Source organism: Acomys russatus, chromosome X, assembly GCF_903995435.1.
Source record: "Acomys russatus chromosome X, mAcoRus1.1, whole genome shotgun sequence".
Taxonomy (NCBI): domain Eukaryota; kingdom Metazoa; phylum Chordata; class Mammalia; order Rodentia; family Muridae; genus Acomys; species Acomys russatus.
The window spans coordinates 38,916,073-38,939,749 of NC_067169.1; the positions used below are offsets into that span (position 1 = coordinate 38,916,073).

A 23,677-nucleotide genomic window follows, 5' to 3' on the forward strand; every position below is an offset into this window, starting at 1 on the left:
GGACTGGAGGACTTCTGGGAGCGTCTAAGCGTGTTTTATTTAAGCTTGTGGGCTATGTGAGATGCCAAGGCATAAGAGATACATCTCATTTCAGCACCTAATTGTGCCAAGACCTTTACTGGGTTTCATTCTGAGTTACTCCGCCCCACACCTCAAGAAGAAACAGGTAAACTCGGAGCCAGGATCTCACTTTAGGGGCAGTTCTGGGAAGCGTCAGGCCCACGGTCTCGCGCAGGCGCAGTAAATTTCCCACATACGGCCCATTTCCGACGTAGGCAAGCGTTTGCAGAAGCTCGTTCATCACCTTTTCTGTGAGGACCCCGCCCTCTGGCTCCTGTGGGGGAAAGCCTCGCGAGATCGCCTAAGCAGTCCCCAGCGGTGCCATCTTTGTGTCTGGCGAGCGACAGCGCCCGACGGAAGCCCTGAAGCCCAGAGCTCTTGGTCCAACCTCTCCCTGAGACCGGATCCAGGAAATACGAGGCGGGCCTCAGTGGGAGGGACCCCCTGAGGGAGGAGGGAGTAAGGGGGCGGCGGCAGAGGCGGCTCACACCGGATCTGCCCTCGGTGCGGCTCGCACCGTAGCGGGGTCGGCCGGGGAAGCAGCGCCCGCGGACCCCCGTGGATCCAGCAGAGGGTGTGGGGGGCCAGGCAGTGGAGCTTGGAGCGACTGCGAGGGCTCGGTGAGTATTGGCTAGGAGGCCTGGGCACCTGCCCGAGCCCAGACTTTAGGGGTGCCCTGGGGTCTTCCTAGTGACCCCGCGCCCACGACTTTGGGCGTGTGCGTGACTGCGGGTGTTTATGGGGCTTGGCTCGGCCTCCGGCTGTTAGCAGGGTCGGTTAAGTGCCCGGCTGCGGGAGGTCTGTGCAGGGCCTGTCGTGGAGGCTGCGCCCGCCCGGACGACCCAAATGCCCCGAGGCCAAGGGGAGAGGGAGTGGCTGCTGGTGGGTGGGTAGGGGCTTGATAGCTATCAGCCCTCCGGTGAAGGGGGATGATGCCCTTTCTTCGGAGTTCCTGGATCTCAGGTAGAGTGAGCCTCTGTGGAGAGGTTTTAAGTCTCAGGTGTTTGGGGATTAGGGCTTTGCAGAACTAAGGCTAGTTCCCTTGAAGGTGTTGGGACATGTGCATGCCAGGTTAGTGGTGATAGTAATGATTGTTGTGGAAGAGGTTTGCAAATAATTGTTGGCGTGTGTTGAGTAAAGCTAAGACATTGCCTTCTTTTAAAGATCACATTAAACAGCCCTCTGAGATCCAACAACAGATTAGAGTTGTTCCTAGTTGGGGTTTTATAGTTTAGGACCATGTATCTGCTTCTAAAGTGCATTAAATAGGGTGGGTGGAGAAGGTAAGATGTAGACAAGGTGAACTAGGAAGTAAGCTGCACAATACAGAACCAAAAGTTTATACTCTAGATGTGTTGAAATATAAAGCATTGTCTGTACTGAATCATAACATTTAGATTTTTTTTTTTTTTTTTTTTAGAAAATCTCCAGTCTGTAGTGCAAGGCAGGGTTCTTCAGTTGTGTTCTTTGGTGACATTTGTCGATTTTTACCACATGGTATATTAACTTACGAATTTGTGAAAGGAAAAGAATGAGTAGTGTAAAACTTGATGAACTGAACTTGCTTAGTGCTCTTTCTTGGGTTGGTAACTTTTTTTTTCTTATTGGAAGAATACAAAGGATTTTTTCTTTAATTTTATTTTTTTATTTTTTACATGTATATTTATATTATTACACATATATACAATAAACTACCTGCAACAAGAAGAATCATGAACAAGTGCTTCTTAAATTCTACACGTACATAATTTTAAATTAGTGTGTTATATGAATTTTTACAAGGTTAGAACCCCCCCTCCCTTTTGGCCTAGAACTGGTTTCGTCATGGCAAACTAAACTTTAGTGAAGGTAGACAGTAAATATTTGATTACCGTGGTTACATCTGACAGGGCATAATGAATGTTCAGTCACGTTGAATTTTCTTCTGTTTGACACATTCTTTTCTTCAATTGTAGACCACGCTGTACAGTTTGTGTTGGAGCAACCTGAGCTACCATTGAGTATATTCAGTGTACCAAGTATAGGCTTGGTGGGAAGTGAGCATTTTAATGTATTCCTTACAGTTTCTCTGCTAAAGATAATGTCCCTGTTATACAGATAACACACACCTGCAGTATTTTCTCTGTAGCTTCCATAGCTGAGGATCTATTGTGGGTAAAGTGCAAAGCTGGAGCTTAGATTCATGTGTGTCTGATTTAGAGCATGTGTCTTTCTGCATACTCTTGTTTATGTGATGATACACATTTTTTAATGGAAATTTTTTTATTGTAAAGAAATCATTCAATTCTACCAAAAGTTTTCATGTGTCTTTAACAAAAAATAATCCCCAATTTCTTTTTCTTTTCAGATGTGTCCATTTTCTAGACAGAGGTATGCTTTGAGCTGATGTGTAAAGATTCTTAAGTAGCTAGTAGTGACCTATACGTGAAATTCATGATTTTAATAACATTACCTTCTGTTTTAGCATATCCAGGATGCTTTAAAGGGTAAATGTTTTATTTACTCTGATCTTGAATAGTATTTAAAATTGCTCTACTAAAGTAACAGAGCAACTATTTACAGGGGCCTCAATTTGCTTTACAGGAGATTTATGGTAACATACACATACAGTGACCTTCTTAGACCTCAGTTCAGTACTTGTTAGACAGTTTTGCTTTTCTTCTTTTCATTTAGTCCCAAATGTTAGAGTTAGATTGTGTTTTGCAGAAAATAGGGCCAATATTAAGACATAGCAGGATTCTCGTATGAGCTAAGGGATGGATAGATTTTAGATATTCCAGAGCAGTGAGTGGCTGAGCTGTTGGTGAAATCACGGGAACAGTTTGCAGACCTGTTAGGTCACTGAAGGCATCACTTTTGGCTCCCACTGGCCTCTCCTGTTGGAACTCTGCTGTGCTGTTGTGCTTGTCCTCCTAGCTCTTATCTCTGTTCCAGAGACAGGCCCCACATCTGGGTAGAGTTCAACTGGACAAACAGCCAGAGGAGTTGGGGGGTGGGGTAGGGAGGAAGATGACACCTGGGTGGTGCTCATCCTACAGCAGGTCATTTGGTCAGAGGTAACCCTAGTTAATTATCTTTGGAATTTCTAGAAATGTTATGCAGTTCAGGATATCTAAAGATATAAAGTGTTATAGAAGTCTTTGTGGAGCAGTATTGTCTCACAGATACGGAAAAAGGATTTCTGCAGTATATGTCTGAGTATGTGTTCTATGGAGTGTGGGGTTGGTTTAAATAACACCTTGTAATCTTAACAGACAATCTTTGAGCTGAAGGAGCAAGTTTTTAATTATAGTTGTACTCCCAAGAAAGAGTGAAATATACTTTACTTGAGAAGGTGATTTCCTGGTAGTTGGCCTGTTAGAGTGAGAAATATTGACAAATAACAAAGCCTACCTACCAGTAAACAGAAAGCCTTTCTGGCCTGATTTATGTTGTCACTATATAAAAAAGTACACCAGGAGATTGTATGGGTCTAGAAATGTGTTTTCATACCTTTGGTATAAACCCATATTCTCTCTTGATGCTGTTCCTGCCATTACCTGGATCTTTCCTTTAGTTCTCAGTTTACTCTGGAGTTTTTTGTAAGGTGCATGAAAAGTGAAGAGGACTACAAAGCCTTTAAGCCCATTCTCCTTCCAGGTGAATTTGTTTGCCCTAGAAGGTCAAGAGGAATGCATCTAAGACCGCATAGTCCATCAGATTGTGTCTTTAAAAAGAGAATGAGAGTAACAGATTGAGGGAGGCAATGTGCAGACTCTTGCTATGATTTCTCATCTCCCTTCTCCTTAAGAGTCAAGAAGCTAAGTTTGTAGAACAGGCAAGTGTGTTGCAGAAGTGGGCACTATTCCCTCATCCTCTTCACTACCACCTGCCACTGATATTTGCATTCCCTCCTTTAAGCTGTCATCTCAACTTCTGTCCTCCTAAGTAGGTTCTACCTTCCCTGCCTCTGATCTCTCCCCTACCTCCAGCTCTGACATTTGTCCATTTTCATGCCCTTTCTCCTGCTCTGCTTTGATCAGCTCTTAAGGAAGTTCTGATTTTTTTCTTGGTGAGGGAAGATTTCCTTCTACTTCCAGAAGTTAATAGGGCAGTGTTTGTTGGTTGTTACTGAGTTGGAATGCTAAATGGGTTTTCCCATAGAACCATTGCCCACAGAGCTTGATGTTTTGTGTACCTCTGTTACCTTATGGATGTTTAGACCTTCATGAGTTGGTGTAGAAGTGTAGCAAGTTGTTCATTGTTCCTGGGAAGCCCACACCTGAGGTTCAAATAGATGATTTTAAAAACACAGCAAGGCATCTGTGCTTATGAACTCAAGTGGTTGTGATAGCATGCAGAAGACTTGTACAAGCCCAAAAGAGACCACATCCCAGCTTAGGGGGCCAATTGGGCACAAAAGGTATTGGCAGTTGTTAGCTGTTTGGAGAGGGAGAGTTAGTGTTCTCTAACAGTAGACCCTAGTAAACTGACCAGACTCCAGAAATATTTAGGCAGCACACATTGGTTTTGATAGGATTTTTTTAAAGGACGTGAAGTTGGGAAGGATAGGGAATCTGGGAAGAGTTGGTGGAGGGAAAGTGAATATGATCAAAATACATTGTTTGAGAATCTCAAAAAAAAAAAAAACCCTAATAGAATATTAAAGTTGTTATTTGTTCCAGAAGTCCTTGGAGGTTACCTGTTTTTTTGTGAGAACAATAGGTAGCCCACCTTTGATTATCTAAATTTCATGTAGTTATGCTGATTAGATGGCTCTTCTGGGAAATAACGTGATAAAGGTTTTTGTTTTTTGTTTTTTGTTTTTTTTTTTTAGTCTAGAGTCTTTTTTTTTTTTTTTTAAAGATTATTTATTTTATTTGAGTACTCTGCCTGCATGTACACCTGCAGGCCAGAAGAGGGCATCAGATACCAGGTTAGATGATTGTGAGCCACCATGTGGTTGCTGGGAATTGAACTCAGGACCTCTGGAAGAGCAGACAGTGCTCTTAACTGCTAAGCCATCTCTCCAGCCCAAGTCTATAGTCTTTAAAAATATTTATCTATAGATATGGTCATTTTGCCATCATGTATGTCTGTGTACCACCTGCCCAGGTTGACCAGATGAGACCATCAGATCCCCTGGGACTGAAGTTACAAAAAGTTCTCAGATGACATGTAGCACTGGGGATTGAACTTGAGTCCTCTGAAAGAGCAGCTTATGCTCTTAACCACTGAGCCATCTTTCTAGCCCCTAATAGGGTCTTTTAGGTTGCCAGTGAAAGTTTTCTGAATTTGGGTATACATTTTGAAATAAAGAGAATTGTTTATTTCATCTCAGGTTAATGTTTGTTGTTAAAGCAGACCTATGGTCATGTTAGAACAACAGAGTTCCAGTTTGTCATGAAAGGAATATCTTGTTTACACTATTTCTTGTTGATGTTTTAAAGCTTTTCTTGCTGTTATTTACTAGTCGATGGGGGTAGTGTGTTTTAAAACCTTTAAAATATTTACTGGTCTGTTGTGATACATGCTGTAACTGTTGTGGTATTCAGACAATTCTTTGAGATATTTCAAAGTGAGAAAAGCAAAACCAAATTTATTTTGTACTTGTTCTCCATAAAGGTATTTAACCTTAGTTTGCTTGAAGGAAATAGTCCCAATAAAAAGCAAGACAAGTCTTTAAGGGTTGCTCCAGGCACACTAGCCCAAGGGATATGTCCCATGAAAGTCTTTACTTACCAGGGAACTGGGACAGAGGGGAGGACATCCTGTTGGGACTCTAGGTGAGAGAAGCATGGGAGAATGGGGAAATAGAAGGATCCAGAGGGTCCTAGAAACCTACAAGAAGAACATTATGATGGGCAGATCTGGGTCCAGGGGTCCTGCTCAAACTATGGCACAAGCCAAGGACAATACACGCAGTAAACATCGAACTCCTACCCAGATCTAGCCAGTGGACAGGACATTCTCCACAATTGAGTGGAGAATGGGATCTGACTTTCTCACGAACATTGGTGCCCCATAGTTGACCATGTCCCCTGGATGGGGAGGCCTGGTGGTACTCAGAGGAAGGATAGCAGGCTACCAAGAAGAGACTTGATACCCTATGAGCTTATACAGGGGGAGGTAATCCCCCTCAGGAACAGTCATAGGGGAGGGGATTAAGGGAAAAATGGGAGGGAGGGAAGAATGGGAGGATACAAGGGATGGGATAACCATTGAGATGTAATATGAATAAATTAATAAAATATATATTTTTTAAAAAGAACTAAAGAAAAAATAAAAAGGGTTGCTCCAGGCTATTCTTGTTTGAAAACTGAATTTCAGTTTGCACCCTCTATTCATTTTAAGTTTACCAAATTCTCTAATTGCATGCAGAGTATGAGGGTTAAAAAACATCTCTGGAGGCAAAAAATTCTCAAGCAACTAGATCTTTTGACACAGACTACCTCTGTGTTTTGGGGCAAATTGCTTAATCTCTGACCTGTTTCCCTCAGTTTTGAAATGAGGATAATGTGGTATTTACCTCATGTGGATTAAATGGGCCAGAGGATATATTATATTTAAAGCATGACTAGCAATGGTAAATGTACCGAAGAACTGCTTTTGTTACTAACATTGTCATTGCTGTTACTATTTGAGTATCCCTCTGAGATGCTAGGCTTTCTGTTGTAGTAGGAGTGGCTGTAAGATGTCTTTACTACTTTGATAGTAACACTCAGGGCCAAAGTTTATGGAGGGGCCCAGGCTAGATGTATAACAACTGTCAGATCTAGGGACTAGAGAGATGGCTCAGTGGGTAAGCATACTGCCTGCTCGTCCAGAGGTCCTCAGTTCAATTCCTAGCAACCACATCCATCTAGCTCATAAACATCTATAATGTGATCTGATGCCCTCTTCTGACATGCAGATATACATTCAGATAGAGCACTCATATAAATAAAGTAGATAAATAAATAAAAAGCTAAGACAACTGATAGTGGACATTAAAAAAAAACAACAACAACCATATCTACCCCACAATTGGTCAGAGTTCATGAAACTCATAGAATATTAAGATTTTTTTTCTGTAGCCCCATTTCTATTAAGGTAAGTATAAATAACTGTGCCCCTTTGATGTATGAGCAAAATAGGATTGAGTAACTATAATTTATTTATTAAAATTTAATGATATTGGCATCTATAAAGCTAGAGTCTGTAGAAAGGCAGCCTCAATTTCTATAAAGACTTTTTTTTAAAAATTGAAATCCACACCACTTTCCCACAGGAGAAAGATGTATATGGTGTTCTGCTTCCCAGGCCAGTTCAGCATATCTGAATTTGAATATTGATAATACTGTAAAAGCTAACTTTTGTCTATCAGCAAAAATATGCATGCAGAACATCAGGTACTAAAAGATTATGGATTGTAGCCTTGCAGAAAAGGCAGTGGGCTCGCTCTCCGAATGAACAGCCAAGACACAGCATTCCTTGAGGAAGAGCTTTCTTTTCTGGTAGAGGTTGAGGATAGGGTAAATAGTGACAAGAGTCATTTTTCTGGTTTGTGTTCTCAAAAGACTCTATGGCCTAGTAAGTGTCTGTAACCACAGACTATGCATCCAGAGGGCCTGCCTCCAAATCTCTGTTCTACTACTGACAGAAAGTCTTATCTATACAGTATAAGTAGCACTCTCCTTACAAGACTGTGGAAGGATTACGTGTGTTGGTAATGGGTGAAATGCATATAATCAATGTCTTTCTTGAAGGTGGATTTGTGTAAGAAATGTTATATACTCATCTTCATTAAGCTTTACTGTTTTAGAAGGTCTAGAACACCCTCCACTATTTGGTCGTCTAATGCCTATCTTTGGTGTACTTTAAATAGGATTCTTCTCTCCCACCTAAAAGTAAGATTCTTGTCCTCTTTCCATAGAGGAAAGGATTTAGACTTTTCATCTTTGTTTCAATCCAAATTGAGATGAGTTTCTTTTGGCCTTTTGGGTTTGATTGTATAATGTTAAGAAAATAACTAGCATTTCAAGACTCCTTCCTTCCTGGGGGCATGCTATTAAATCTCCACCTTATTGCCACCCCACCCCCTGCCAGTAGCTGGCTTTATAAGGGACCAGATCACCTCAAATGCACCTTAGCACCTGTCTATAGCAAAGTAGCATTTCATATATCCTTTTCCTTTCTTATCTAATAGCAAGGGATTTCACGACAAGCTTTTAAATGCTTTAGGGTACACAGATAAAGGGATGGCTCTCCCTGTTGCACACATAAAAAATGACAGTCTTTGAGCCCCAGGCCAGCCTGGACTAGAGGGAGATTCTTTTTAAAAAATCAAAAACACACAGAATGGACCACAGAGATGGCTCAGTAGTGAAACCATCTGCTATGCCAATGTGAGGGAGGACCTGACTTCAAATTTCAAACCCACATAAAACTGGGTGCCAAACTAGCAAGGTAGCTCAGTGGGTGAATGCTCTTGCCATGTAAGCCTGACCATCTGAGTTAAGTCCTCTGGACACATGTAAAGGTAGAAGGAAAGAACTAACTATACAGAGTGCTTTTGTGACGTTTTCAAGACACACACACACACACCCATAAGAAACAAACAAATAAATAAGCAACTTAAAATCTTTTAAAAGTCTGCTTTATACCTTCACTTCATTGAGGCCTTGAGTGAATGTGGAAACTTGTTTGTGTCCAATTGAGGCATAAATTCCTCAGTTTTTAGTGCCTTTTGCAAAACCATTATTTATTTATTTTTGCTTTGGAACAACCCTAGACTTAAAATTGCAGAGATAATATAAATTTCCCATATACTCTTTACCAAATCCTGTCATATTTGTCAAAACTAGGACTATATTAGTATTACCCAAACTGCAAAGTTTAATTTTTATCATTTTACCCCACTACTAACCTTTTTATGTTCCAAGATGTCATGTTTCATTTAGTCATTACATAGGTAACTTTTTACACGTATTTATTTCTTTTGTGTGTGTGCACACCACAACATTTGTGTGGAACTCAGAGAATAAACATGTGGGACTCTGTACTCTCCATATGTGAGTCCTGGTTTTTTAATTCAGATTGTCAGGTGTGGTGGAGGTGCTTTATCCCTTGAACCATTTCACTGGCCCCATTTTATATTTTTTGCGTTGGTATTTCCATTTTGTTAGTTTAAAAAATATATTGCATAAAACCATTGTCTTCCTCAGATTTCATGCAGGTTGTGAAAGACCAAGTGTTTCCTCTATGGTTAGCAAAGCCAGAGACTGATTCATCTTTGGACAAAAGGTGAGAATTTCAGTGACAGTGAAATGAACCTCACTGGATTTGTACTTGAGACTAAGCACTTTTACAATTTAAAAGTATTTCCAGAAGAGTAAATGGGCTATTTGTATTATTGATGTTTGAATATTTTAGCTTCAGATTGACAGGACATTCTTTTAAAATCATAAGCATGCTAATTTGTGAACATAAACATAACTTGGGATGAACTGGAGAATTTAACGTTTTAGGAGTTTAATAAGAAGGTAGTATAATAATTTGATGTCAGCAAGGTAACATATTTGATTATGTACATGAGCCTTTAGAAACCCCTTGGTTTAAATTGTGGCTATAATTGGTTAAAAAAACATTTTATTCAGGAATGCCATATGTGGAGATTCCTTTATTATGAATTTTCATAAATGCTTTAATTTTGATGTCAAAGTCATCATGGTGTAAACAGAACGTTATCTAGTAGGCTGCACATCACAGACTTTACAAAGTCTTATCTTCTTTGCCACAGAAATAACTTTTGGCTATTACTTGTGGATGGCAAAGAAAATAATTTTGGGTTGGTTGGATGAAAATGTTTCAAAAGAATATGGCATATATTGAGAGACACTCCAGTAAATTCTCTTACTATGTAAAAATTCCTTAGAAAAACAAATTAAGGGGAGGACATAATTCAGTAGTTTCAGTTGTTTTATGCTTACTCAGATCTTGTCATAACGTTGGACAGATTATCTAACTTTAATGAACCTTAGTTTCTTTACTTGTAAAATTAAGGGATTTGACTAGCTTTGTCAATCTCTTAACTTCCAAGATTTAAGAAATACTCTTAACAGGAAACTACAAGTAATTGTAGTTCTTTAGGAAGGAGCACTTGTCACTGTAATTAGACAGAAGTCAAATTATCCTATTGTATTCAAATAATTTACAGCTAACACTGACAGTCACTTGTTTTGACACCTATGTGAATATTTTTGGTTATTAGCATAGTAATTGAAGTGATAGTTACTTGAAGTTTGTGCTTTGATCTGAAGCACTGGACCTCAAGATTTTTTATTTTTAATTTTCTTATTAATTTATTCTTGTTACATCTCAATGTTTATCCCATCCCTTGTATCCTCCCATTCTTCCCTCCCCCCCATTTTCCCATTATTCCCCTCCCCTATGACTGTTCCTGAGGGGGATTACCTCCCCCTGTATATGCTCATAGGGTATCAAGTCTCTTCTTGGTAACCTGCTGTCCTTCCTCTGAGTGCCACCAGGTCTCCCCCTCCAGGGGACATGGTCAAATGTGAGGCACCAGAGTACATGAGAAAGTCATATCCCACTCTCCACTCAACTGTTGAGAATGTTCTGACCATTGGCTAGATCTGGGTAGGGGCTTAAAGTTTACCGCCTGTATTGTCCTTGGCTGGTGCCTTAGTTTGAGCGGGTCCCCTGGGCCCAAATCTGCCTATCATAATGTTCTACTTGTAGGTTTCTAGGACCCTCTGGATCCTTCTATTTTGCTATTCTCCCATGCTTCTCTCATTTAAAGTCCCAATAGGATGTCCTCCCCCTCTGTCCCAGTTTCCTGGTAAGTGAAGGCTTTCGTGGGACTGTCATAGTCCTTAAGCAATTTTGAAACCTATGTTCCTTCACTTAAAAAAAAAACCAAAGACTTTTTACCCAGCTTTAATAGAAAGTACACATTATCCATAATGAACAACTCAGTGAATATCCATCAGCCAAGCACACATTTGTGTATAGCCCCTAGATCAAATAATGGAGTATTATAAACAACTGTGAAGACTTGCCTACCATGCCATACCACCTGCTATTTTGTTGAGTTTTACCACCAGAGACCAATTTTGCCAGCGTTTGTACTTTTTAAGAATGGAATCAGGTTGTATATTTTCTGTTTGATTTCTTCACAGTAAAATAGTGAATGGAAAAAATCAGTATGCAATTGTAAACTACTCTATACTTCCGTGTATGAATATATCACTATTTATTGCTGATGGATATTATTGAAGTACCAGTGTTTGAGACAGTCTTGGTTGTCTTGGAGTAAGCAGATTTCTTTGTCTCCTCCTCCTCTTCCTCCTCTTCCTCCTCCTCCTTATTTTTGAGACAGGATTTCTCTGTGTGTCGCCTTGCTGTTCTAGACTCACTTTGTAGACCAGGCTGACCTCTAACTTACAGAGATCCACCTTCCTCTGCCTCCCCAAGTGCTGGCCTTACAGGCTTGTGCCACCATGTCTAGCTGGCAGATTTCTTAACAAGTTTTTTCATTGACGATTGTTTCCCTTAGTGCTGAGATTATAGGAGGAAGGAGAGCTGTTTTCTTGAAATATGAACATTTAATCATTTTGTTACTTTTCAGACAAAGTCTTAGTATGTAGCTCTGACTGTCCTGAAACTCACAAAGATCCACTTCTTTCTGTCTCCCAGTGGTGAGATTATAGGTGGGCACCATCATGCCCATATTAACACACTTTTTAAAAATCTTTAAAAACTTTTATTATGTAAATCTTAGGCAGAGTATCAATATTTTAGCTAAATGTTCTAGTTAGAAGTTTGTGCTTCACAACAAGAAAATTTGCTCAACCATGTTCATAGCAGCCTATTCATAATAGCCAGATCATGGACACAGCCTAAGTGTCCCTCAGTAGAAGAATGGATGAAGAAACTGTGGTACATTTACACTATGGAATACTAATCAGCTATTAAAAACAAGGAATTCCTGAAATTTGTGGGCAGATGGATTGAGCTAGAAATGATCATAATGAGAGAGTTAACCCAGAAGCAGAAAGACTCAAATGGTATATACTCACTTATATCTGCATACTAACCTAAAGGGCATATCCCATGAAAGTCTTCACTTACCAGGAAACTGGGACAGAGGGGAGGACATCCTATTGGGACTCTAAATGAGAGAAGCATAGGAGAATAGCAAAGTAGAAGGATCCAGAGGGTCCTAGAAACCTACAAGAAGAACATTATGATAGGCAGATTTGGGCCCAGGGGTCCTGCTGAAACTATGGCACCAGGCAAGGACAATACAGGCCATAAACTTCAAACCCCTACCCAGATCTAGCCAATGGACAGGACAGGAGAGTGGGGTCTGAGTTTCACACGTACTCTGGTGCCTCATATTTGACCATGTCCCCTGGAGGGGGAGACCTGATGGCACTCAGAGGAAGGATAGCAGGCTACCAAGAAGAGACTTGATACCCTATGAGCATATAAAGGGGAAGGAAGTCCCCCTCAAGCACAGTCATAGGGGAGGGGAGTAGGGGGAAAATGGGAGGGAGGGAAGAAGGGGAGGATACAAGAGATGAGATAACCATTGAGATGTAGCAAGAATAAATTAATAAAAATAAAAAAATAAAGAAATAACCTCACCCGGAAAAAAAAAAAAAAGTTTGTGCTTTCTAGTTCGATTTATTTGCCTTCAAATTTCAAGATTTGCTTGTTTTTAATAGCTAAGTAGTATTCCATTGGGTAAATGTACAAGTTAACTAGAAACAATCATCCTGAGTGAGCTTAATTCAGACCCAGAATGATGTGCTTGGTATATATCCACTTGTAAGTGGATATTAGCCCAACATAGATGTTCCCTGAGAGACTCCACCCAGCAGGGGATCGCAACAGATGCTGGGACTCACTGCTAGACTCTGTGCAGAGCACTGAGAGTGGTATGGAATAATGGGATGAAAAGACCCAGAGGGTTCAGGAGCTCCACAAGAAGACCATCAAGGCTGGCAGATCTGGACCCAGGGGGCCCTGCACAAACTGCTTCACCAACCAAGGACAATGCATGCAACAAACTAGACCCCTTGCTCAGATCTAGCCAATGGACAGCTCATTCTCAAGGGCCGTGGGGCAAGCAGGAGCTACCTTTGACATGGACCCTATTTGATCACTTCCCCCTTGCTGGGGAGGCCCAGTAGGCACACAGAGGAAGGGGATACAGGCTATCTGGATAAGACCTGGTAGGCAGGGTGATATGGGCTAGGGGAGGAGGTCCCCTTCTGTCAGAGGTCTAGGGGAAAGGAATAAGGTGGAAGAGGGAGGGAGGGTGGGAATGGGAAGATACAAGTGAAGGGATAATATTCGGGATGTAATCTGAATAAATTATAATAAATTAAAATTGTAAAAAAAGCAAAATCTAGACAAAAAATGAAGTTTGTGCTTTCATAACTATAAGGTAGAATTTCTTCAGAAAGTGTCGTATATACCTTGTCTCTTGTCACTTGCTCATTTGTAGGAATTCTTCATTATGTGCTGGAAATGAGCTTTTGCTGCTTACAAATATATTCTGTTACTTTGTGATGTGCTCACTCATTTTTCACGAGTCTTTTTCAGAAATAAAAGTTCTTATTTCTAATGTTAGTATTTTTTTTTAATGTTTAAAGTAGCTAGAGATTTCAGTTTAAAATGTTCTTTCCTATCTCATGATTATAAACATATTGTCTCTCATCTGGAAGTTCTGCTGCTCTGATGTTCACACAAAGATCCGGTGATTACCTGAAACTGATTGTTTTCTTTCCTTTTCTCCATATGGATAGCAAGATGTCCCAGCACACGGTTTTCCATACTATTGAGAATAATAAAGTATGCATATGTATTATTGTTCTGCTTCTGTGTTCTCTGTTCTGTTTGTATCATCTTGTCCTGACACTACACTGGCTTGTTTATTAAAGCTTCATAATAAGTCTCACCAGTCAGTAGAACAAGTTCTTCCACCTTGTCCTCAGAGCATCTTGGCTGTTGTCAGCTCTTTGTACATTTATATGAATTTTAGTATCATGTTTCATTGATGTGCATTTGCATACACAGTGTGTTAATGCTTTGATTATGATTATGTGAACCCTAAAGATCATTTTGTGGAGAAATAATATCTTTGTTTTCAACTTCATGACCGTAGAACATTACTCTATTTTCCCCCCTATGGCATTTATAATATTCTCCAGAAACTTTTATTTTTAGATATTTGATACTTTCATGTTAGTGTGTTTGTATATTTATGCTGACCTTATGTATAACCATTATGTTAAACTTTCATTACCTTTAGTACTTATCTTTGGAATCTTTTACTAGGTAGTCCATCACCTTATCTGTAAATAAAGAAAATTTTACTCTTCCTCTCGAATTTCTTAAGATTATTGTGTTACTGCATTGACAAGTTCTCTGATATTGACTAGAAGTAGTATTAGTGGGTACTGGCTTTGTTCCACTTCTCAAAGAAAAAAATTCCCATTTTTGCATTAATATTCTTGTGTTTAATTTTTTCCTAGCTTTTTTTAAGAACAAGGAAGCTTTGGTTTGTTCTTATATTAGTAAATGTTTATATTATGAGTGATGGAATCTCCTCAGGTGCTCTTCCTGGCAAAATAACCATATCAATTTGTTCCTCAAATGAGATTTATTGATTACCAATTGGTAAATCAAGTTTACAACCCAGCTGGGTCAACAAAACATTTTTTTTATCATTACTTAGGAATTTTAGATCTTTGTTCATGAGCAAGATGGCCTTGAATTATTCGTTTTTCTCCTATTCCTGTCACATTTTGAGTGATATATGATGAATTAAGGAGTATACTTTTAAGAAGTTCTTCATAGGAGTTTTACAGTTGGTTTTGTGTTTTTTTAAGTGCATGCTAATTCAGTAGTGAAGCTATTTAGATATAGAGTTATCTTATGGGAAACTTCAGTCACAAGTTCAATTTTTAAAAACTGTATTGGTAGAGATTAGGGACTTTGCTTGGTAGAGTAATATGCATGATGTCCTCCACTCTGTCACTAGCAGTACATAACTGAGGAAGGTACTTCATGCCTGGAATCCATCACTTAGGAAGTGGAAGCAAGAGGACTGTCAAGGTCAAGATTATTCTGGCTACATAATGAATGCCAAGTTAGCCAGAGCCACATATCACAACCCTGTTTCTTGTAGCTCTATTTCTTTTCCCTCTCCTTTGATTCTTTTTATGTCATATTTCTTTTATTACTTTTAATATTATATATTCATGTATATTCTTTATGAAATTACTGTAGCATTTCCAGCATGTGTCTGATGATACTTTTGCTTCCCAACTGTTTGGAGCAAGTACATTGCAGCACTTTAGTTTTGTTTATTATTTTTTTCCTGATATTTATGCAGATGTTGTCCTGTAATTCTATGTGCATTTTTAACTCTGTGGGTACTAATTGTTTTGTGATGTCACTGTTTCTTTAGATTTTTCATATGCTTCCTTACTTTGCATCTGTTAGACTTCTTGGGTCAGTTTTGTTTAGCTTTATTACTATTTAGTTAGGATTGGCTATCTGTATTTTCATTTTTTATTTATGAATGTGTATCAGTTTCATTTTTAAAAAATATATTAATATATGGGGTATACATGTTTGTGTGTATGCATGCACATGCGTGTGCTTGAGCATGTGCTTTAGTATTTGCCCCTGACAACTTTTAGTTCTTCCTTTCATGGTAGGCTTTAGAAGTCAGACGAAACTCAGGTTGTCAGTCTTGTATTCCAAACACTTTTACTCAGTTAAGCCATCTCACTTGGGCCCTGAAATTCATTTTTTAAAAATTCATACATGGGCCTCTCCTTCCCCACTTTATAGTCTCAGACTAACAAGTCTCATCTTGGTAGTCTGCCTATTCTTTCTTTGAGTGCCACCAGGGCTCCCCACCAAAGGGAGATCATCAAATATGGGGCACCACATCTCATGTTGTCAGAGTTAGTCCCTGCTCTCCACATAACCTAAGGAAGGGTGATAGGGTGAGACTAGGTGGGTAGGAGGAACGGAAGGATATGAGTGCTGGCAGAACAAGTAAGATGTAATCTGAATAAATTAATAAAAAATAAAAAATTCATACATGGGTACTATATAGATAACCACTGAGATTCATTCTTTTTATTTTTATTTATTTTTTATTTGAAACATGGATACTGCAGTTGTAGTCCTGAGATTTCATTCTTCATGGGTAAGTTTGCTCTTTGGAGATACACAGTTGTTTTTTAATTTTAATTTTATTAATTTATTCAGATCACAACTCAATTGCTACCCCATCACTTGTATCCTCCGTTCCTCCCTTCCTCCCGCTTTCACCCTATTCCTCTCCCCTAGGTCTAAGACTGAGGGGGACCTCCTCCCCCACTATATGGTCATAGGCTGTCAAGTCTCATCTTGGATTAGATACACAGTTTTTAAGGGTTTTTTTCCCCCAAGAATAAAGTCTTCAGCTAGCCATTTGTTTCTTCAAAAGCAGCCTCTTAACCATAAGGATGCTTTTAAATTTTCTTTCCTCTGTGAATTTTTCAACCAGTAATTTATTGAAATTATTAAGTATGAAGTTTGACATCTTTCATCCGTTTTGGAAACTTTTCAGTCATGTACATAATGCTTCTTTAGTTTTTCCTTCTTGGGATTTCAGTGAGCTTTGGGCTATTAGAAACAGTTGCTTTTCTTTAAAAAAAATCTATAATCATTTAGTGCATATTATTATTTGTGGCAGGCATGCTCCAACTATGTATACAGTTTCTGTCCCTTAAAATTATATTGCACAATAATGCCATATACTTGTTACCTTGCATGTACATCATCTACACAATGATTCATATCTTAAAAGCTCTCTCTGTTTTTAGCTGTAACATAATGGCTATACTTCGCTGTTTTGTTTTGTTTTGCTACTTTTTATGGTTTTCAGGTTTGCTGGTGACATTTTTGTTTATTTGTTTTTGGTCTTGAAAATAGCAAGCATGATTTAAAACCTGTAGCCCAATATTGCTATAATAACTGCAGCCCCTGTGAATCTGTTCTGATCTGTTTATTTTTGCAGTGGTGGTGGTAATGGTGGCAGTGGTTGTTATGGTTTTGGTCATCTTTTATGCTTGGTTTTCTTTCATTTTATGATGGACATTTATTCAAGAACTATTTTAGAAACCATTTAAAACCAAAGGTTGATACCTTTCAGAAAAGTGTGTGTGTGTGTGTGTGTGTATGCGTGTGTGCGCGAATTTGCTTGTGCAAATCCAGACATTACTTAACCAAATTTCAGGTACTTCTTTTTTTGTTGTTTCTTTTTTGTTTGTTTTTTTGTTTTTCTTTTTTAATGGTGGCGGTAGTGGTAGTATTAGAGATTGAATCTAAGGCCTAGTACATGCTAAGCAAGCATTCTAATGCCAAGTCAGTCAGATGACTCAAGACCATATTATATTCTGTGATTAATTTCTGATTTACATTTATTTCTAATGTGTTGGTTCTAAGCTGAAGGTAGGGAAAGAGTGCCCACCACTCTTGTGGATGTGGCCTATCAAGCTGTCAGATAAAGTTTAAATTCCTTACTTTGCTAAATCTCAAAGTACTTTACTAATATGGCTTTGATCCTTTAAGAAAAAGCTTTTTAAATGTATTATCTAATTCTATTAGTTGTCTTTGGTATGAAGATTGATTTAAATAACCCAGTATCTTATGGATGAGAAGGCTTTTGATTGAGTCTTCATGGGCAGATTTTACTTACGAATGTCAGTGACTTTCTTTTCTCCAAGACCTCAGGCTATTTTCCTAGTTGTATATAAGCTTTGTTTTAAATAGCTGTACTCGTATGTATAATTACATAATTTTATTCAAAGGTTACCATGTTCTATATATGTATAAATATTAGCAGATTATTTCCTGACTGTTCTTCAACAGTTTTAAGTCCTTTTAACCATGGCAGTTCCTACCTTTTAACCCTGGCAGTTCCTAGTACTTGGCATAGATAACTTTATTATATTGGCATTTTAGCTAAACATAGTATCTGGAATGATTATCAGAATGTAAAATTCCTCTGGATTGCATTTAAAATGGGGATGCCTAATAGCAAGAAGAAGAATACTATCCTACTTATCCTTTTACCATGATTTGCTGGTGCACCTCTATGTGGGTATAATATACATCTACTTGTAAGAAACAAAACATAGAAAGAAATTCTGGGAGGCTTAGATTTGCTACCATAGGAGCACCCAACACAGTGAATAAATATGACACATTACCAATCACATCTCTTGTATGTATATTAATTTCTACAGTACATTTGAAGTTGGTGTCTAATTAGGTGTAGTATTAAGCAAGTAATTTATCTGTGGCCCTACACCTGGGAAAAGATATATGTTGTCTTTTATTAGTACAGATTTTATTTCAATTTCTATGAACTCATTGACTTCAGTTTTATCTTTTTATGTTTTTTTTCCACTGTAAACCCTAATATCAAGACCCCATGACTCATGTCCTAAAGTTAGATATTGTTAAGAAATGACACTTTGCTATCTTATTGTCACTGACCCGCATACTACCCTACTTCTAAAGGATTATTTTACTGGCTCTGAGGTTTACCAACCTTTGTTCCCTGTTTGAAAGCTTGCTGTGCTACTCTTTCTTCTCTTCCTGGCATGCATCACTCCTTCCCCATGTCCAATTCTAAAGATGCTGTCTCCCTGCTTTCCATTACATTTGTCACCTTTATGGTTAAACTCAGACGTCCTTCCTGTCTTTATGAATATCTTATGTAAGCCTTCCTTGTTTGCTTCTTCAGCCACACTTAATGGAATCTTAGCCAAAATCCCGTTTGTTCTATCCTTCTCAATGGTAACAGCCAAAAGCTGAGCTGCTTCTGACCACTATTCCAGCAATACTTAGCACTTCTGTATGTGTGATGGTATTTGCACTTTGAGGTCAGTATCCCTCATGTCTCATTTTCACCTCCTGTGCTCTGGTAGCCTTGATGCTATGGTAGTCTTGATTACCCCTGTGTACATTGATGCTTTTACTTATTTGCCTTATATTCAACAGCATGACACTCAGTTCCCGCAGTTTTAAGATATGAGTATGCTTTCTCCTCCAATTCTGTATTTTGGTTCTTTCATGAAATATTTTTTATCCATGTTTAAGGATTCTTTGGCAGGGGGTTGGGGAGGGATGTGCATTCATTAGTTTTCTCACATGTTCCCATGTTTTGTGAGAGCAAAGCACTTATGTTTAAAAGTGTTGAAAGCACTCTAACTTGTACCAAATCCTTTTGAATATACTGGTTTGGTGCTTTTACATGGTGCCTTTTTTACTCTTTAATCATGCATGTTTTCTGTGGTTACTTTGGTTATTTTCCTTCAGCAAACTTACTTACTGAATCAATTTTTCCCTTCCATAAACGTCTGTCTCAGTAGCATACAAAGTGTGCTACACTTCACCAGCTCAAGAGAATCAGTTTATACTTGTGAGACTCATCACTTACTGCAAGTTTATTTGAGAAATCCATGCATGAGTACACTGTACTTCATCATTCCCACAGCTCCCTCTGCCCCTCCAACTCCTCCACTAAATTCATGACCTCTTTTATAATTATTGTTGTATGTTATAGAAACATATGCACATGTACCTGTAAGTGCTTGAATGCACAAGTGTTTGGAGCTGACCACTTAGGATTTGGGGCTCATTCTTAAAGAAGTCTAATTCTCCTTCCTTCAGCAGCTGTTGACTGCCTATAGTACTTTTATCTGTGGATGGGGCCTCATGAATTTTTCCTCTATTCATCTTTGTATGTTAACTGGTGTGGTCTTTGCAGATTTTATATAGGCAGCCATATTGCTGGGAGTTTATAGGTGCTACCACATTCCTGTCCTATCTTAATACCATTTAGCTTACAGCAGAGTCATCCTGGTTCCCCAGGCTCTTAGTTTTTCTCCCCCTCTTCCTCAGTGTTCCCTGAGCTATATAGGTGTAGCTGTGTTATAGGTGTCCCATTTGGGGCTGGGTACTCCATGATCACTTATTCGCTTCTTTTTGGCTGGTCAATTGTGAACCGCTGTCCACATAGCCTCTCCCTACTGAAAAAAAAAAAAAAAGCTTTGAAGAGGCATTAACAAGAACTGTACCTATCTAGCAGTAAGAATAAGTATTTAGAAGACAGTTAGAAACTATTTTGCTTAAGTAGCGTGCTAATAGTAGGCTCCCCAGTATGGCCCATGAACTTACCACAGGTTGTGCCATACTTGATTTTCTTCCAATTGAATGAGTTTTGGGTACAATTAGACAGTTATTGATTACTCTCAAAAGACAAGTGACTTACTGAAGTTCTAACAAATATTTAAATACACTGGTTTGCTTTTTTTATTTCTAGCTTTTTTTTCTATACTCTGTATGAGGTAATTAAAATGATCTGTTTTCCTTTTACATTTTTTTTTGTTACATTGAGTCAAGGTCTTTCTATTTGGCCCAGGCTGGTCTTGAAGATGATATTGACCCTTCCTTAGCCTCCCAATTACTTGGATTATAAGTATGAGCTACCACACTCAGTTAAAATGATCATCTTTCAGATATTACTTGAAGTGTATTTTTTCTTTAATATCTATAGTGACTCTTACTTCCTTTCATTTTTAACTTAATGAGTATTTCCAAATGCACACAAATAAAAAGTTCAGCAAACTTCTAATTGCTGTAGGTGGCAACATATTACTATATTTGTTTTTCCCCATTGCTTTTTCTTTTTTCAAGAACTTAACGTATAAATAAGCATAATTGTACTCCAAAGTTAATGTGCTTCTTAACACATTTTCTTACATAACTTCAATGGCATTATTATTACAGCATACCTGTAATACCCTAGCAGCAAAGGCAACACCTAGTCCATCTGAAAGTTTCCCCAGTTAAGTCTCTTCATAATTTTCTTATGATCTGTATCAGCTCTCACTTCTTTTATAGAGTCACATTCTGGTGAGGGTTAGTTTGCTATTTTAGTTTCTGTATTTCAAATGGGCTGGTGATTATCTGCTTAATTAGGTTCAGGTTATATATTTGGAGATGTGGTAAAGGCACTTGCTGTCATTTCACTAACATCATACCTGAGAGCACATAATATATAATTTAGTCACTTCTGTCATTATTAGCTAATGTTTTTCTCTGTGGAAGATCCTTATTCTCTTTCACTCATGCTGTTTAACAGGCCATCTCTTGTCAGTTATGAGTTGTTAAAAGTACTAGTTTGGGTAACCGAAGACTGCTTTCATCTTTAATGCTTTGTATTGTTTCACTAAAGTTTATGGTAAAGTAATTTTCTTCCTTCTGAAAGAAGTTAACAGTCACTCCAAAAATGGCATATTATTGATTTTTGTGGGTTATGCAGAAGTGTCTAGTCTCTTAGTTCTGAGTGAGTTATCCTGTTTTACTGAGATTGAATGGCCAAAACAGAAGGAAAACACCTTGTACCTACTTCATGCTGCTGCCTTGCAGTTAGGGTATAGTGCTCATTTGAGCTGTGGGAATGCACCAAGTCCTTTAATTTACTGGAGACTAAATCAAGCTCACTATGAAGTCATTTAAATTTTAAAGACCCGTGGCCTTTAAAGGGCCCCAGCACAGTTTTGTAATCAAATGCATTAAATTTTAATGACTACTTTATCTTGGGAAGCTGCAGGGACCCCTTGATGGCTTACTCCTCTTGCTACCTTTCTCTGAAGCCAGAATCTCAGCAAAGCTCTGTGCCTTAGCAATTTGGCCCTTTGCCTTGGGCCCTAAAGGTGACTGATGAGAGCAACCTATCTCAGGCAGCCAAGGGAACTTTTTCCTCAATGGTGATTAAATGTAACGTAAACTTAATTCAATAAAATTTCATGTAGTCAAATGACTGTTTACATTTTTATAACCTTTCATTTCATCGCACATGGTTATCATTTGTTCATGCTCCTTTTAAGCCTTTTGCTATTTTAACCTTACCTCTTCGGTCATTCTTGCATTTTTAGGACAGTGTTGGCAGCATTTTCTTCAAGTTATTCACCGTGAGTTATAGTGTGTTCAACTTTACAAGGTGTCTTAGTTGAAGTTTTGACAATTGAGAAATTGAAGGTAAGACGTTTATATATCTTTATTGACAGTGGGTCTGTTTTGTTTGTTTGTTCATTTTGTCTTTGTTTTTCGAGACAGGGTTTCTTTGTGTAGTTTTGGCTGTCCTGGACTTGCTTTGTAGACCAGGCTGATCTCAAACTCACAGAGATCCCCGCCTGTCTCTGTCTCCTCAAATGGACAGTGGATCTGTATTACTCTTAACATGCCTCATATTTACACCATTCCTCATAAATAACCATTCCCTGTTATGCATTTAAGAACTGATCTAGGTGGTATATGCCTATAGTTCTACCTACTTGAAATGGTGAGTTGGGTATATCCTTTGAGTGCAGGAAATGAAACACCATATCAAAACCAAACCAACCCAAGCTGAGCAAGGCTGAAAAAAGAAAGGATGCCATGTAATTTATTTAGATTTAGGTCTTCCTAACACCCTCGGCAGTTATACTGCCTGTTTAGCTGTAGAAATTATATGTTCTCTGGATAATTCATTTAGTGGTAGATAGTAATCTGGCCCAGAGCTCAGATCTATATTGGTTGGAACTATTAGAATATGGAAGACCTACCCCAAGCAAAACTAGATATATATGGATATATAGATGTTCTAGATTCTCACATCCTTGTTCCATAACAAAATTGAACAAATGATAATGCCAGTATCATTAACAAACAAGAGTGTCAATCTTTAATTGTATTGTAGCCATAGATCCTAACATATTATATTAGATCTGAACCAATAGATTGTGTAATGGTATCAGTTTTGATTACTACATAGCTTGTCTTTGTACCTTGGAAATTTTTCCTGCTTTTTTAAAACATATTTCCTACTATAATTATATATATTTGTATTTATGTATACATAAAATTTATACAATTTTATATAATTTATATAATGTAATTATATATAAACTTAGATATAATAGCTCATTTAGAATATATAGATGAATTAGAAGATAGGAGCCCCTATGTATATGTGAAACAGCTATAGGAACAGTTGTGGGCTCTATTTAATAGTCACAATTTAATAGCACAAGCTGTTTCAGTTTTTATTCATTCTTTTTTCTCTTTTTTTCTTTTTTTAATCAATTTATTCTTGTTACATCTCAATGGTTATCCCATCCCTTGTATCCTCCCATTCCTCCCTCCCTCCCATTTTCTCCTTACTCCCCTCCCCTATGACTGTGACTGAGGGGGATTACGTCCCCCTGTATATGCTCATAGGGTATCAAGTCTCTTCTTGGTATCCTGCTGTCCTTCCTCTGAGTGCCACCAGGTCTCCCCCTCCAGGGGACATGGTCAAATATGAGGCACCTATTCAGACATTCTTAATCACATTTTTATTTGTGGGTATGTGTGTGCATATGTGCCACAACATGCATGTGGATAGGACAGGACAACTTGGAAGAGTCTGCTCTCTTATTTCACCATGTGGGTCCTAGGGATTGAACTCAGATTATCAGGTTTAGAGCCAAGCACCTTTGAACAATGAGCCATCTCACTGGTCCAA

The 23,677-nt window shown here is 38.5% G+C and overlaps 1 long non-coding RNA gene across 2 annotated transcripts; it reads left to right on the forward strand.

Annotated features, from left to right (window-relative positions):
* The first annotated feature begins 598 nt into the window (after positions 1 to 598).
* On the forward strand, positions 599 to 22,170 carry LOC127185046 (uncharacterized). Of its 2 annotated transcripts, XR_007830178.1 has the most exons (3): positions 614 to 680; positions 9,257 to 9,324; positions 22,068 to 22,170. It is a non-coding gene; the product is annotated as an uncharacterized LOC127185046 (long non-coding RNA). The 2 variants fall into 2 exon arrangements; XR_007830177.1 differs by lacking the exon at positions 9,257 to 9,324 and having other exon boundaries at positions 599 to 680.
* Positions 22,171 to 23,677: the final 1,507 nt, after the last annotated feature.